At 41.2% G+C, this 17,266-nt stretch overlaps 1 protein-coding gene across 4 annotated transcripts in view; it reads right to left on the bottom strand.

Annotated features, from left to right (window-relative positions):
- The window catches only part of LRMDA (leucine rich melanocyte differentiation associated), a 1,126,962-nt gene that overhangs the window by 1,016,043 nt on the left and 93,653 nt on the right, over positions 1–17,266 (bottom strand). The gene's annotated exons all lie outside the window — the stretch shown is intronic.

The raw sequence follows: 17,266 nt of genomic DNA on the forward strand, positions 1-17,266 counted from the left end.
AGTCTCTCCAGCTCTAATAGTCCCCAGCCTTATACTGTGCTGGAGCAGGAACACATACACTCCAAACAGGTGTGATGAGCCCTGAACTTGGGTTAAAGTGGACAGAGAGAAGAGCGTACCTCAGTAGTCACGTGAGCTGTGTGTGAACCACCAGAGTACACACATGTTAGGATTTTCAAAGGGCAGGGCTGGGACTTGATGGAGGACAGAGAGAGCATCCTATAGAGGGGACAAACAGGACAAGCACAGAGGCAGGCCAAGGGGCATGTTTGAGAAGTGTGGGACATCTCTAAAAGAGAGAGGAAAAACAGGGGTAATTAAATGCCTGCATGCCAGGCTGAAAATTCTATACTCCCTGGACCCAAAAGGGTACTCACTATACCCAGTCATGAATGCAAATGCCACCCCCCTGCACCAAGCAACCCAAGCTGACTTCAATACTTTGATCGCATCTGCAAATCCCTTACACGTTTGTCCAGATCTGAACTTCCATCCTTATGGGCCTGGCTCAGGCCTTGTACATTTCGTACTCAATATAGGCTTTGATAGCAAGGATAATGAGGATAAATTATGCCAGGCACTGTGCTGAGAGCTGTACAGTCAGGGTCTCATTTAATCCTGACAGTCAGGGAGGTAGGTACATCACCATGCCGTGGGAGAGAAAATCAAGGCTTAGAGAGACTTAAAAACTTGCCTCATGTCACACAAAGCTAGGCAGAGTCAGAGTAGAACTCAAACCCAGAAGTAGCCAGGCTCTCAGCCACATGGCCTGCCTTAGGAGGGGCTGAGCCAGAAGCAGCCACAAGTGGAATACCTCCAGGTGATGGAAATGATGCTTCCATTAGAGGTTGCATGTTATAATAATGATGCAGCAACAAGACTTTGAGCTAAATGGAAAAATCCTTCCCCCAAAAACAAGGAAAACAAAGTAAAAAGAAAGCTCTTCAGCATATAGTGTAACAGAAGAAAACAGCCTCCTAGCTAGTTTGGGCATAAAATTTTATTCTTGACCCAAACGTAAGGCAAGGGAGTAGCTGAAATACCAGAGCAGCTATGCTCCCTGGCAATTCTAGGTTTAATCACCAACCATCAGTAGGATACCTGTTATGTGTCCAGTTTATGCTAGGTGATATGGGAGATACAATGAGGACACATTTGTCCTCAAGGTTCTTAGAGTTAAATATCAAGCAAGATTGAAACACAAAGTCCTTTCTAGATCAAAAATGCTTCAGTAGGCCAGGCACACTGGCTCATGCCTATAACCCCAACAATTTGGGAGGCTGAGGCAGGAGGATCACTTGAGGCCAAGAGTTCAAGACCAGCCTGGTCAGCATAATGAGACCCCCATTTCTACAAAAAAATTTAAGAATTATCCAGATGTGGTGGCACATGCCTATAGCCCCAGCCACTTGGGAGACTGAGACAAGAACCCAGAAGTTCAAGGATGCAGTGAGCTATGATGGCACCACTGCACTCCAGCCTGGGCAGCAGAGTGACACTCCATCTCCTAAAAATGCTACAATAGAAGAACAGCAAGTGGGTCCAATATACAGTTGTGTAGAGTAGTATGGAGTGGACCACTAGTACAATAGCAGTTCTGAGAAGGACCTGAGCAGCTAGGAAAGGCCTTGAGTCATGTGAACCAGCCCTGCAAAAATGGTTAAGATCTGGGTAGACAAAAAGAAGGCAATATGGAGCAAGCAGAATAGCAGCTCAGAGGCCAATGTGAGCAAAGCCTGGGTGGGGGAGGAACAGAGTGAGGACGGCATGGCTGAGGCAGAAAATGACGAGCAGCCAGGTCAGACAATAAGGAGGTGGCTTTCCCCTCCATCCCACAATCTAGAACACCAGCCAACCCCACCTCTCATTCTACAGGATTGCACAGAATAATTCAGAGTCTTGCTCAAAGTCATACAGCCAATTTAGTGGCAAAGATGGCTCAGAATGGCTCTAATCACTGCCTCCTGGCCTGGTATACTTTCCACTAGACCACACGGCCTCCTTCCAGAAGCATAAGGAACACTCATTTTTCTCAGGGCAGGGAGCATCCGGAACCTGAGGGAGGGCAGTTCCAACTATAAAGATGAGTCCACTTCAACTTCATCCAAAATGCCTACCAGGCCCTTACCTGGTTTTCTTTCGTCACACCCGATTTTTTTTAGGGTTTTATTCTGAAAACCCTTGAATGATAAAGTTTTCTTCAAGGATCATTTCAAGTTCTTCAAAAATGATCTAAGTGTTCTTTGGTCTGGGTGATTTACATTAGTTAGCTCATCGTCTCCCCCAAAATGCACTAGGAACAGAAAAGAAATTGAAATGGGAAAATAAAAGAGCAAGAGAGCATCTAAATTTCAGTTTTTGCCTCTCACAGAGGGATTCGTGGCTTGAATAACAAATCTCTGAACTGCTGCTGACAGTGCACTTCATAAAAGGACGACTAGAATAAAAGAAAAAAAATAAGTAAAAGAAGCTAAAGGAAAGACAAAGACCTCAACTGGAATTTTAGGGAAGAAATTAGAGAGCAGAGAAGGCTTGCTATTTCAGCTTGTTGACGGTACATCAATCCTGAGAAGAAAAACTTGGTTGAAATCTTTGTGAGAATGTTCCAATCGTAGTGCAATCCTGATAGGAAAAAAAAAACACTGAAAACAGGCCAAAAAAAGCAACAACAAAAAATTCATGACAATGAATTTCTAATTTAAAAGATTAAAAAGAAATGTCTTTTACCAAAAATAGTGAAAGATTGTAAGACACGTTCACAAAATGTTTTTCTACCACAAGCATAACGCTAAGCATAACACTAAGTCCCTTCACGGTGGACAGAGACCTCGTCAAATAAACATGTTTTTATGTATTTGGGGTTCTGAGTTTTGTTTTTGTTTTTTTTAATGAAGGTTATGGGTATAGAGAAATTCTGGTATATAGTTTAAGCTCATAGTAGCAAGACTTTCTTCTGAATCTGACCCTCCATTACCTAAGTACAAACCCTCGTTAGGCTTAAAAGGGGAGGAAGAAAGAAACATCATATCTATTTCCTTAAGAGTCTTATTTTGGGATTCGAAATTCTTCAGAAAAGTCAAGCTTGAATTATTCAGCCATTCTGTGGTTTGAGTCAAGGTTTTATGAGCATTTTCTGTCTATCAGCCATCACAAGTTGGGGAAAAGAAGACAAAAACATCATAATTCAGACACTATTCTGAGGCTATGTCTACGGTCTGACAATGTTCAAAGGCAGCCTGCCCGCCAAGAACTAACACACATTTTGGAAAGCAGTCCTTGACTTAAAAGCTAAAGATCAGAAACCATTGTCATCTTCCATTCTTAATCCTCAAGTTGACTCATAAACCTAGAATCCCCCCTGCCAAATATATACACCCACAGTATTACAGAGAAAGCAAAGGAAAGTTCTAAGAGTCAGGATGGCTAGAAACAGTTTTAAATGCCACCCAATTCAATGGTATTTTTTCACTGTTTTTTTCTTAACTACTGTTTTAAAGTACACCATATGACAGCAAGTCCCAGGAGGACCAACGTCCACCAAATGTGACGGGCAACTAACTGCCACACACACCACTTTGCACCCAGTAGGTATTTAAAGATATTTGCTGAATCAGACACAGGTTTGCATTATAAGCACCTCACAACTGTGCACGAAGGCACTTCAAATGCTCACCCCTCATATACTATGTTCCCTGTAAAAGACCTAACTTATGCTGCATGTGCAGAGGCCTGTGATGTGGAAGCATGAAGACTGCCTGTTCATGCCGGGAATGGCTAAGAGAAGGAAGACTGAAACTGGGTTCTATAGGACACCATCTGAACCACTGGATCCACCCATCTGCCCTGAACCCTACCGTAACACCCAGGCAACAGATTTCCTTTATGGTTGAAACCAGTTTGAGGCACTGGCAATAGAGTCCTCATACATTGCACATAGCGCATGTATATTTTATTTTATCTTTTGACTCCATGGTGATCTTTTCAGTCCCCTCCAAACATCACCTTCTCCAAGGAAGTGCAATTAATTTGTTACTTTCTCTGCACCCTGTGGATTATCATTGACTGTCTCTCTCCACTCATCCTCTGAGTGGGCCCAACTCTCCCAGTGATAGCAAGGGAAAGGGGAAGGAAGGGCTCGCTCAGCAGGAGACTGCTACAACTGCCTGATCCCAAACACAAGGCATCAGAGAACAAGCTTCAAAGCTTCCTATTCCATGATTTTCCAGAAAGTGATGTCCTCTTGTACAACAGACAAGAAAACATAGATGTGCAATGACATAATTATTTACCTACTTTTAACCAAGTAAATATGAGTATACCCAGAAGTATCTCTTACTTAGAACCATAAAAACTTATTTATAAATAACTCAAAAACTTCCACCCTGGATTGATGCTTTCTCTGCTGCACGAAACCCTCCCAGAGTCCCTTGTCAGCCTTTCCCTGAAGTAGATCCAAAAACACCCTGGGTAGCCCCACCCCTAATTGCTATTTATTTCATTTGTGTATAGGTTTTCCTCATTAAAATGTCATCATAAAATGAGGAGTCCATTTTAAGGGTAAACAAAGAGTGGTATCTAAATATATTAACATCTCAGCCTTTACTGAAACTAACTTTTACATGGTCCAACTCCTACCATGTTCTTTGTCACCCTCTTAGCTGAAAGAATGCAGAATATTCTACAGTTCTACAGGTGACTTCACTTTCCATAGAATCTCATTAACTAGGATATGGTTTACAAAATTTACCAACTTAGTGCCTTTCTTTTCAGCTTGCTATAAAATATTCTTTCTCTGAGTAATAAGTTATACTCGACAAACGTGACTGTGTTCTGTCTTGTATTAATATTATAGTTGGCTATTTGAGATTTGTCACTCGAGACAGTAAGCCCCTTGAGGGCAGGGACAACTTCTTTTCTTTAATTGCTTACAGTGCCCAGAACCAGGCTTCATACAAAACAAACCAGTGATTTCAAACTTGAATATACATCAGAATCAACCATGGAGCTCATTAAAAATACAGATTCTTGAGTCTAACCCCGGGGACTCTGAGCCACTAAGTCTGGGGTAAGGTCAGGGAACTGGCATTTCTAACAAAGTGGATCTGAGTGATGCAGGTTGTCTGCATCCTACTGAGAATGACTCAAGCAGGACTCAGTATGTCTCAACCATACTGAGAATGACTCAAGCAGGACTTCAGTAAAAAAACGTTTGAAATGAATAAAAGTACAAACTTAGCTAGAAAGATTTTCCAAAGTCACCGCCAGTCCTCTCCCCAGCATGCACACCTGAGGAAGTCTCCTGAATACATCTCCAGTCCCTGGAAAGCAGAGCCTGACATTTGGCAAACTGGTCTCTCCCAATAGCAGAAAGGGCATCTTCCCTGAGCCCTTTCCTCTGCCCTCCGAGATGTGTGAACACCCAGGCCCAAAAATTACATCTGGGGAATCAGAACCCCAAATGCTCAAAGACAGCAAGCAGCCCAGATAAAAAAGTCTAGAATTTGGTGCAAGAAAAACATGAAAACTGAGGCTCTGGAACCATGATGGAATATGGCAACCAAGAATGCCTTTGTCACCTCTCCCCAGGATCTTCAGGATCTGGCTGAAAAGTCAAACTTCTAGCAGGCAAACAAATCTGAGATGTTAAGGAAAATAATGAAGACATCAACAAGACAAATAACAGCCCAAGAGGTCATAAAAGGGGACACTGGTTTTCTTTAAGAAAATTTTTAAACACTCCCTTGTACTGCTCACTGGATCTTTCCTTTTTTTTTTTTGAGATAGCGTCTTCTCTTATCTGCCAGGCTGAAATGCAATGGTGTAATCAGCTTACCACAGCCTTGAATTTCTGGGCTCAAGTGATGCTCCCACCTCTGCCTCTTGAGTTGCTAGGACTACAGGTCCACACCAATATTTTTTTTTTTTTTTAGAGACAGGGTCTCGCCATGTTGCCTAGGCTGGGCACAAGCGACTCTTTCGTCTCAGCCCCACAAAGTGCTGGGATTACAGGCATGAGCTACTGCACCTAGCCTCACTAATTACTTTCTAAGTCCAGTTCCTTTTGGCCTAGCTAGACTGTAAACTGTTTGGGGGCAGGGAATGTATGTCTCATTTCTTGTATCTACATTAAAACTGAACATACTCTAGATGATTAAAAGACCCTATCCTTCCATCAGAGAACAAGAGCGCTGGCTTTAGAGCCAGAGAGAACCAAGGTCAACCACCACCTCATCTTTAAACATCCACAGTGCTTAGAACCAGGCTTTGTGCAAAACAAACCAGTCATCACCACATATCCTTGTGCCAATCACTCAGACTTTTGTGTGATTTTGTGCCAACCAACAGCCAGACCCTCCCCACCCTGCACTCCCAACCCTTTGCAGCAACAAAGCAATAAAGGGTGGGAGTGCAGGGTGGGGAGGGTCTGGTTGTTGAGGCCCTCGGGTTTGCTCATACTCTGCTGACCCTAAAAGGCCACACTCACCACAAGTCTGTGAAGAAAGAGAAACTTTAGTGCAGCTCCTACTGCTCCTGCTGGCCAACTGTCCTTCCCTCTTTTTTTGGGACAACACCTCATCCTTCACGACCAACCTGCATTGTTCAACAAGTTTTCCTTGACCAACCCCCTGTATTAACCACCCCCTCTGTCACCTCTCCTCAGCACTCTTCCAGCTGTATTAGACCTCCCTGTGGCCATATCTGTCTACCCCGATGGCTAGCGCCATTGAGAAGGGCTGGTGATATTCCAGCCTCCACTGTAACCCTAGAAACCAGTACAGTGCCCGGCACACACAGACACCCAGTATCCGTGAGGCATTACCTGAAACCAAAAGTCTAGCGAGAGGGAATGGCATGCCCAATGAAAGAGCAGACCTTGTTTAGCCTCTATCTTCTTAGATGTGAAATGAGAGCTGTTGTAATGATAACAGATGATATAACACAGACTGAAATAGTCCTCATTCAATGAATTATATTCTCATTGAGACTGTTAATAATGATTTATTAGTTACCAAAAAGCCTATAGTACTGGAACTATAGACAACAACAGAGTTCAATACAAGGGGCAAGAAGCCCAGTTGCCAGCACCCATGGTTTTCTGAGATCCTGTCCAGGATCAACCCCTGAAGCCCATCTTTAGGTTCTACTCTCAATAAAATCGCTGGGGAATGGTGAGGAGAGGAATGTCAGTTCTTTGTTTCAAGTGGTCCCATGTTATTCCCCAGTATCAGTGAGGCATTACCTGAAACCAAGGGTCTAGCGAGAGGGAATGCAGAGAAAAGCCGTTCCCACAGTGAAGGAGTGAAGCAGGTTGATTTATGAGAAAAGATTCAAAAGAAGCTAAATACACACCACTTGGCACAGCAACCCGGGGTGAGGAATGGGGGTGCCCTTCACAGCCAGGAAACATCAGGGATGAGTCAACACTGAGGTCAGCAGCGAGAAGGGGGCAACACAGGTCCCTCTGTTCTGGGAAGGACTCACAGGCATTTGTCACTTGTCAACTGACCCAAGGTGCTCCATGCATTGCTGTTCCTGAAGTCCTGCAATTCTGTGAGGCAATTAAGAACTCCTCCCTTGGGACAGTCACTATGAGCAGTACTCCATAGAGACTCACCGAGAATTCCCATCCATCATTCTCATCAATCAATGTGTTATTTTTTTTTTCAAATTCTAAAAGAAGCATATGATCACTGTAGATATTTGGGAATTCAAAATAATAAAGAGGCAGGACCTATAATCCCACTGACATATTTCTTCAAGGTTTTTATCTGTTTTTTTTAGCTTGCTTTTTTTTTTTTTACAAAGTTTTACATATTTTTAAAGAATATATAAATACATGAAATATGTAACTACCTAAAATACATGTATATTTTAAAGAATCAAGAAATTCTATCATTACAAAAATAAATCTCTAATTCCCTTTCTTTCCCCCTTATTTCTCCTTCTACCATCTCTTTGAGCTGATTCTTCAGTATTTTCCTCCATGTCTCTTGATTTTTCAGTTTTAGCATTAGCTATTGATTTCCTACTACGGGTCACTCTTCCTATGCCACAAGCATAGACCTTTCCTACTCCTGCCTCCATTTTTCCAATACAGACATGCTGTAATTTGGGTCAGATGATATTTTGTGTTCATAATTATATTCCTCATGCTATAATTGTATAAGATGTAAAAAACTAATTTTTCTTTCCTGCACATTTTTTGTTTTCCCAGGAGTTAAGGATTCTCTACTGATAATTCAATACCAACTTCTTAGCCAATTTTTTAAGTCACTTCTCAAGATGTCCAGATGCATCAGATGTTACAGCACCTTCATCATGCTGGGGAAGATGCTCCTTGAGCTCTCTCTCTCAACCACTTCAGGCTGGTGGCACTCCAGGCCTGATGACAGCTGCCTTCTGGGATCTCCCTCACCCATGACCCTGGAGATGCCCTTTCCCTCTCCTGAGCAAATCTCCTTTCTGGTTTACTCTCTTGTTTTCACTGATTACCTCCTCCAGTAGTTACCTAAGATGGTAACATTTTTGAGACATTTCATACCTACAATTAACTTCACCCTTTCTTCAATCTTGATTGCTTCTTTGGCTGGTGACAGACTTTTGGTTAAGGAACTTTTCCTTTGAGAATTCTGAAGGTGTTACTCCAGTATGCCCTAGCTTCCCATGTTGCCATCTGAAAGTCTGAGGCTCTTTTGAATCCCAATTCTTTATGTCTGCCATGTTTTCCAGTTCTTAGTATTGTTAAATTTCACAGCCATGTGTGGTGGTGTGAGTCTATTTTGATGGAAGACATTTAGTAGAATCTTTTAATCTAGAACCTCTCACCATTCTGTTCAAAAAAAAATTTTCATGAGGCCGAGTACTGTGGCTCACACCTGTAATCCCAGCACTTCGGGAGGCCGAGGCGGGTGGATCACAAGGTCAAGAGATCATCAACATGGTGAAACCCTGTCTCTACTAAAAATACAAGAAATTAGCTAGGCATGGTGGCACATGCCTGTAATCCCAGCTACTCAGGAGGCTGAGTCAGGAGAATTGCCTGAACCCAGGAGGCGGAGGTTGCAATGAGCCAAGATCTCGCCATTGCACTCCAGCCTGGGTTACAAGAGCGAAACTCTGTCTGAAAAAAAAAAGAAATCAAGACCATCCTGGTGAAACCCCATCTCTACAAAAATACAAAAATTATCTGGGTGTGGTGGTGCTCACCTGTAGTCCCAGCTACTAGGGAGGCTGAGGCAGAAGAATTGTTTGAACCTAAGAGGTGGAGGTTGCATTGAGCCAAGATCGTGCCACTGCACTCCAGCCTGGTGACAGAGTGAAACTCCATCTCAAAAAAAAAAAAAAAAAATTCCTGAAATAATTCCCAGTTATCATTTCTTCCTTTTACTCTGGAATGTCAATTATGTTGGACCTCTGAGACTGCTCCTTTCTTTCCCCCTCTCATTTCCATATTTTTGCCTTTTCTTACTCTGCTAAGAAAATTGCCTCCTATAGATTTTTCTTCTTCATGTGTTTAATTTTAAAGGCTTTTTACTTATTCTGTATAAATTGTTCATATGATACATTATTCTGTTCTTATTTCAGTTCTATGCTATCTTGTTTTATCTCTCCAAGGATATTAATACTAGGCTTATTCTTTTGTGCTTTCTTCTCCCAGCATAGTCCCTGATTCCTTCAAGTTTCTTCCTTTCTTTCTTGTTTTTTTCTGATCTCTGTCTTTCATGTTAGAGGTTTTACATAAATATCAAGCAATCCTTAAATTTCTGCCCATATTTAAGAATAGAGAACTAGAAACTGGATGGAATCTCTGGAAAATGGGAAGTACTCGTCATCTGGAGTTTCACAATAAAGTGATCTAGTCAGATCAACTAGTAGAGGAAGTTCAGGGGAAGTACTTTCAACTGTCTTTTTGGTCTGGTCAGTGTCTTCTCAACCCCTGCTTCAGGGATAAAGGCTTGGCTACCACAGTCTTAAGAGCCAAAGAGGTAAAGAATATTGGGTAAAGAATGTCTCAAAATCCACTATGTATATGTTTGATTAACATGCATGTTCAATTACCAGTTGCCTGTGGTGAACCCCGTCCTCAACAATTTCTGGGATTCCTAAGTCCAGAAATCCTCTGGCTTATTATCCCAACAGTCTGGGCAACATGGCGAAACCCTGTCTCTCCAAAAAATACAAAAATTAGCATGGTATGGTGGCATGCGCCTGTAGTCCCCAGCTACTTGGGAGGCTGAAGTGGGAGAATCACTTGAGCCCGGAAGGTGGAGGCTGCAGTGAGCCAAAATCACCCCACTGCACTACAGCCGAAATTATACCACTGCACTCCAACATATAAATATATAATATATATAATTACATATTATTTATAATTATATATTATATATAATTTATAATTATCAATATTATATATCATATAATTATATCATAAATTATATGTAACATATTAAAATTATATAGTATACAGTATATTACATATTATATGTTGCTGGTGCCTCCATTCTTGTAATCTTCATCCTGTGCGTTTAGGCCTTTTAAAGAGTGACACCCTGTCTCAAAGGAAAACAACAAAGGTTAGCAAAAATATGGAGAAACTAGAACTTTCACATATTACTGGTGGGAATATAAAATGGTATGCTGTTGTAAAAACAGTTTGGCCGTTCCTCAATAAATTAAACATAGAATTACCAGATGACCTATCAATTTTATTCCTAGGTATATATCCAAAAAATTGAAAAATTGAAACAAAAAGCTGCACAAGAATATTCACAGTAGCATTATTCACAAGAGCCAAAATGTAAAAACGATCCAGAACCCAGATAGCCATTGACTGATAAATGGATAATGAATAAACCAAAATCTGGCATTCCCCTACAGAGGAACATTACTCAGTCACAAAAAGGAATGAAGTGTTGGCATATGCTGCAACACAGGTGGACCTTAAACAATCTCCTGAGTGAAAGAAGCCAGACACAAAATACCACATAGTGTATAATTCCATTTATGTGAAATATCCAGAACAGGCAAATTTGTAAAGACAGAAAGCAGATTAGTGGTTGCCAGGAGTTAGAGGGAGAGGAGAATGTGGAGTGATGCTTAAAGGGTATAAGGTTTCCTTTTGGAGGCATAAAAATGTTCAGAACTAGACCAAGGTGGTGGTTGCATGACACTGTTTGCATTAAATGCTAATTAATTATATACTTTAAAATAATGTAAATGGTAAATTTCATATTATGGTTTTGGTTTTTGTTTTTTTGAGATAGGGCCTCGCTCTGCGAGGCTAGAGTGCAGTGGTATAAACACAGCTCACTAAAGGCTTGAACTTCTGAGCTCCAGCAATCCTGATTTAGCCTCCACCAGAGTAACGGGAACCACAGGCATGTGCCAATACACCCAGCTAATTTTTTTTTTAGAGATGGGGTCTCACTATGTTGACACCTGGGCTCAAGCAGTCCTTCCACCTTGGACTCCCAAAGTGCTAGGATAACAGGTGTGAGCCACCACACTTAACCTAAATTATTTTTTTAACCACAATTAAATTTAACTATTGCTGCCTCTATTCTTGTAATCACCATCCTCCGATGTTATGTCTCTTTTTGTACTGTTCTACAGGATTTGTGGGGAAACAAAAGATTCATGGGTTTCTTCTGCCATTCTCATCCAAAAATCTACCCTTACATTATTTAAAATATAAAATCAGCCGAGCACTGTAGTTCATGCCTATAATCCCAGCACTTTGGGAGGCTGAGGCAGGAGGATTGTTTGAGGCCAGGAGTTTGAGACCACTCTGGCCAACATAATGAGACCCCATCTCTACAAAAAAAAAAATTAAAAATTAGCTGGGTGTCGTGGCACATGCCTGGGGTCCCTCCTATCCTGGAGGCTGAGGCAGGAGGATCCCTTGAGCCCAGGAGGTTGAGGCTGCAGTGGGCTATGATCACACCATTGCACTCTAGCCTGGGTGACAGTGTGAAACCCCATTTCTAAAAAATAAATGAAAATAATAATATGTAAAGTCAACAAATACTTACCAAGGGTGATAGAAAACACAAAGCACGATGAGGCAGAATCCTATCTTCAAGGAGTTTTTTTTTTTTTTTTTTTTTTTTTTAATTTTTTATTGGATTATAGGTTTTGGGGTACATGAGCAGAGCATGCAAGACAGTTGCGTAGGTACACACATGGCAGTGTGCTTTGCTTTTCTTCTCCCCTTCACCCACATTTGGCATTTCTCCCCAGGCTATCCCTCCCCACCTCCCCCTCCCACTGGCCCTCCCCTTTTCCCCCCAATAGACCCCACTGTTTAGTACTCCCCTTTCTGTGTCCATGTGTTCTCATTTTTCATCACCCACCTATGAGTGAGTATATGCGGTGTTTCATTTTCTGTTCTTGTGTCAGTTTGCTGAGGATGATGTTTTCCAGATTCATCCATGTCCCTACAAACGACACGAACTCATCATTTCTGATTGCTGCATAATATTCCATGGTGTATATGTGCCACATTTTTCCAATCCAGTCTATTATCAATGGGCATTTGGGTTGATTCCAGGTCTTTGCTATTGTAAACAGTGCTGCAATGAACATTCGTGTACATGTGTCCTTATAGTAGAACGATTTATAGTCTTTTGGATATATACCCAGTAATGGGATTGCTGGGTCAAATGGAATTTCTATTTCTAAGGCCTTGAGGAATCGCCACACTGTCTTCCACAATGGTTGAACTAATTTACACTCCCACCAACAGTGTAAAAGTGTTCCTTTTTCTCCACATCCTCTCCAGCATCTGTTGTCTCCAGATTTTTTAATGATCGCCATTCTAACTGGCGTGAGATGGTATCTCAATGTGGTTTTGATTTGCATCTCTCTGATGACCAGTGACGATGAGCATTTTTTCATATGATTGTTGGCCTCATATATGTCTTCTTTCGTAAAGTATCTGTTCATATCCTTTGCCCACTTTTGAATGGGCTTGTTTGTTTTTTTCCTGTAAATCTGCTTGAGTTGTTTGTAAATTCTGGATATCAGCCCTTTGTCAGATGGGTAGACTGCGAAAATTTTTTCCCATTCTGTTGGTTGCCGATCCACTCTAGTGACTGTTTCTTTTGCCGTGCAGAAGCTGTGGAGTTTCATTAGGTCCCATTTGTCTATTTTGGCTTTTGTTGCCAATGCTCTTGGTGTTTTGTTCATGAAGTCCTTACCTACTCCTATGTCCTGGATAGTTTTGCCTAGATTTCCTTCTAGGGTTTTTATGGTGCCAGGTCTTATGTTTAAGTCTTTAATCCATCTGGAGTTAATTTTAGTGTAAGGTGTCAGGAAGGGGTCCAGTTTCTGCTTTCTGCACATGGCTAGCCAGTTTTCCCAACACCATTTGTTAAACATGGAATCCTTGCCCCATTGCTTGTTTTTGTCAGGTTTATCAAAGATTGTATAGTTGTATGTATGTTGTGTTGCCTCCGGTGCCTCTGTTTTGTTCCATTGGTCTATATCTCTGTTTTGGTACCAGTACCATGCTGTTTTGATTACTGTAGCCTTGTAGTATAGTTTGAAATCCGGTAGTGTGATGCCCCCCGCTGTGTTCTTTTTGCTTAGAATTGACTTGGCTATGCGGGCTCTCTTTTGGTTCCATATGAAGTTCATGGTGGTTTTTTCCAGTTCTGTGAAGAAAGTCAATGGTAGCTTGATGGGGATAGCGTTGATTCTGTAAATTACTTTGGGCAGTATAGCCATTTTCACGATATTAATTCTTCCTAACCATGAACATGGAATGTTTCTCCATCTGTTTGTGTCCTCTCTGATTTCGTTGAGCAGTGGTTTGTAGTTCTCCTTGAAGAGGTCCCTTACGTTCCTTGTGAGTTGTATTCCAAGGTATTTTATTCTTTTTGTAGCAATTGCGAATGGCAGTTCGCTCTTGATTTGGCTTTCTTTAAGTCTGTTATTGGTGTAGACGAATGCTTGTGATTTTTGCACATTGATTTTATATCCTGAGACTTTGCTGAAGTTGCTTATCAGTTTCAGGAGTTTTTGGGCTGAGGCGATGGGGTCTTCTAGGTATACTATCATGTCGTCTGCAAATAGAGACAATTTGGCTTCCTCCTTTCCTATTTGAATACCCTTTATTTCTTTTTCTTGCCTGATTGCTCTGGCTAGAACTTCCAGTACCATATTGAATAGGAGTGGTGAGAGAGGGCATCCTTGTCTAGTACCAGATTTCAAAGGGAATGCTTCCAGTTTTTGCCCATTCAGTATGATATTGGCTGTTGGTTTGTCATAAATAGCTTTTATTACTTTGAGATACGTTCCATCGATACCGAGTTTATGGAGGGTTTTTAGCATAAAGGGCTGTTGAATTTTGTCAAATGCCTTCTCTGCGTCAATTGAGATAATCATGTGGTTTTTGTTTTTGGTTCTGTTTATGTGGTGAATTACGTTGATAGACTTGCGTATGTTGAACCAGCCTTGCATCCCTGGGATGAATCCTACTTGATCATGATGAATAAGTTTTTTGATTTGCTGTTGCAATCGGCTTGCCAATATTTTATTGAAGATTTTTGCATCTATGTTCATCATGGATATTGGCCTGAAGTTTTCTTTTCTCGTTGGGTCTCTGCCGGGTTTTGGTATCAGGATGATGTTGGTCTCATAAAATGATTTGGGAAGGATTCCCTCTTTTTGGATTGTTTGAAATAGTTTTAGAAGGAATGGTACCAGCTCCTCCTTGTGTGTCTGGTAGAATTCGGCTGTGAACCCATCTGGACCTGGGCTTTTTTTGTGAGGTAGGCTCTTAATTGCTGCCTCAACTTCAGACCTTGTTATTGGTCTATTCATAGTTTCAGCTTCCTCCTGGTTTAGGCTTGGGAGGACACAGGAGTCCAGGAATTTATCCATTTCTTCCAGGTTTACTAGTTTATGTGCATAGAGTTGTTTGTAATATTCTCTGATGATGGTTTGAATTTCTGTGGAATCTGTGGTGATTTCCCCTTTATCATTTTTTATTGCATCTATTTGGTTGTTCTCTCTTTTATTTTTAATCAATCTGGCTAGTGGTCTGTCTATTTTGTTGATCTTTTCAAAAAACCAGCTCTTGGATTTATTGATTTTTTGAAGGGTTTTTCGTGTCTCAATCTCCTTCAGCTCAGCTCTGATCTTAGTAATTTCTTGTCTTCTGCTGGGTTTTGAGTTTTGTTGATCTTGCTCCTCTAGCTCTTTCAATTTTGACGATAGGGTGTCAATTTTGGATCTCTCCATTCTCCTCATATGGGCACTTATTGCTATATACTTTCCTCTAGAGACTGCTTTAAATGTGTCCCAGAGGTTCTGGCACGTTGTGTCTTCATTCTCATTGGTTTCGAAGAACTTCTTTATTTCTGCCTTCATTTCGTTGTTTACCCAGTCAACATTCAAGAGCCAGTTGTTCAGTTTCCATGAAGCTGTGCGGTTCTGGGTCGGTTTCTGAATTCTGAGTTCTAACTTGATTGCACTATGGTCTGAGAGGCTGTTTGTTATGATTTCAGTTGTTTTGCATTTGTTGAGCAGTGCTTTACTTCCAATTATGTGGTCAATTTTAGAGTAGGTGTGATGTGGTGCTGAGAAGAATGTGTAATCTGTGGATTTGGGGTGGAGAGTTCTGTAAATGTCCACCAGGTTTGCTTGCTCCAGGTCTGAGTTCAAGCCCTGGGTATCCTTGTTGATTTTCTGTCTGGTTGATCTGTCTAGTATTGACAGTGGAGTGTTAAAGTCTCCCGCTATTATTGTGTGGGAGTCTAAGTCCTTCTGTAAGTCATTAAGAACTTGCCTTATGTATCTGGGTGCTCCTGTGTTGGGTCCATATATGTTTAGGATCGTTAGCTCTTCTTGTTGTATCGATCCTTTTACCATTATGTAATGGCCTTCTTTGTCTCTTTTGATCTTTGTTGCTTTAAAGTCTGTTTTATCAGGGATGAGAATTGCAACTCCTGCTTTTTTTTGCTTTCCATTAGCTTGGTAAATCTTCCTCCATCCCTTTATTTTGAGCCTTTGTGTATCCTTGCATGTGAGATGGGTTTCCTGGATACAGCACACTGATGGGTTTTGGCTTTTTATCCAATTTGCCAGTCTGTGTCTTTTGATTGGTGCATTTAGTCCATTTACATTTAGGGTTAATATTGTTATGTGTGAATTTGATACTGCCATTTTGATTCTAAGTGGCTGTTTTGCCTGTTAGTTGTTGTAGATTCTTCATTATGTTGAAGCTCTTTAGCATTCAGTGTGATTTTGGAATGGCTGGTACTGATTGATCCTTTCTATGTGTAGTGCCTCTTTTAGGAGCTCTTGTAAAGCAGGCCTGGTGGTGACAAAATCTCTGAGTACTTGCTTGTTCGCAAAGGATTTTATTCTTCCTTCACTTCTGAAGCTCAGTTTGGCTGGATATGAAATTCTGGGTTGAAAGTTCTTTTCTTTAAGAATGTTGAATATTGGCCCCCACTCTCTTCTGGCTTGTAGTGTTTCTGCCGAGAGATCTGCTGTGAGTCTGATGGGCTTCCCTTTGTGGGTGACCTGACCTTTCTCTCTGGCTGCCCTTAGTATTCTCTCCTTTATTTCAACCCTGTTGAATCTGACGATTATGTGCCTTGGGGTTGCTCTTCTTGCGGAATATCTTTGTGGTGTTCTCTGTATTTCCTGCAATTGAGTGTTGGCTTGTCTTGCTAGGTGGGGGAAATTTTCCTGGATGATGTCCTGAAGAGTATTTTCCAGCTGGGATTCATTCTCTTCGTCCCCTTCTGGTACACCTATCAAACGTAGGTTAGGTCTTTTCACATAGTCCCACATTTCTTGGAGACTTTGTTCATTCCTTTTTGCGCTTTTTTCTCTTATCTTGGTTTCTCGTTTTATTTCATTGAGTTGGTCTTCGACTTCAGATATTCTTTCTTCTGCTTGGTCAATTCGGCTATTGAAACTTGTGTTTGCTTCGCGAAGTTCTCGTATTGTGTTTTTCAGCTCCTTTAATTCATTCATATTCCTCTCTAAGGTATCCATTCTTGTTATCATTTCCTCGAATCTTTTTTCAAATCTTTTTTCAAGGTTCTTAGTTTCTTTGCATTGATTTAATACATGATCTTTTAGCTCACAAAAGTTTCTCATTATCCATCTTCTGAAGTCTAATTCCGTCATTTCGTCACAGTCATTCTCCGTCCAGCTTTGTTCCCTTGCTGGTGAGGAGTTTTGGTCCTTTCTAGGAGGCGATGTGTTCTGGTTTCGGGTGTTTTCCTCCTTTTTGCGCTGGTTTCTT

The sequence above is a fragment of the Callithrix jacchus genome, chromosome 12, assembly GCF_049354715.1.
Source record: "Callithrix jacchus isolate 240 chromosome 12, calJac240_pri, whole genome shotgun sequence".
In the NCBI taxonomy this organism is placed as follows: domain Eukaryota; kingdom Metazoa; phylum Chordata; class Mammalia; order Primates; family Cebidae; genus Callithrix; species Callithrix jacchus.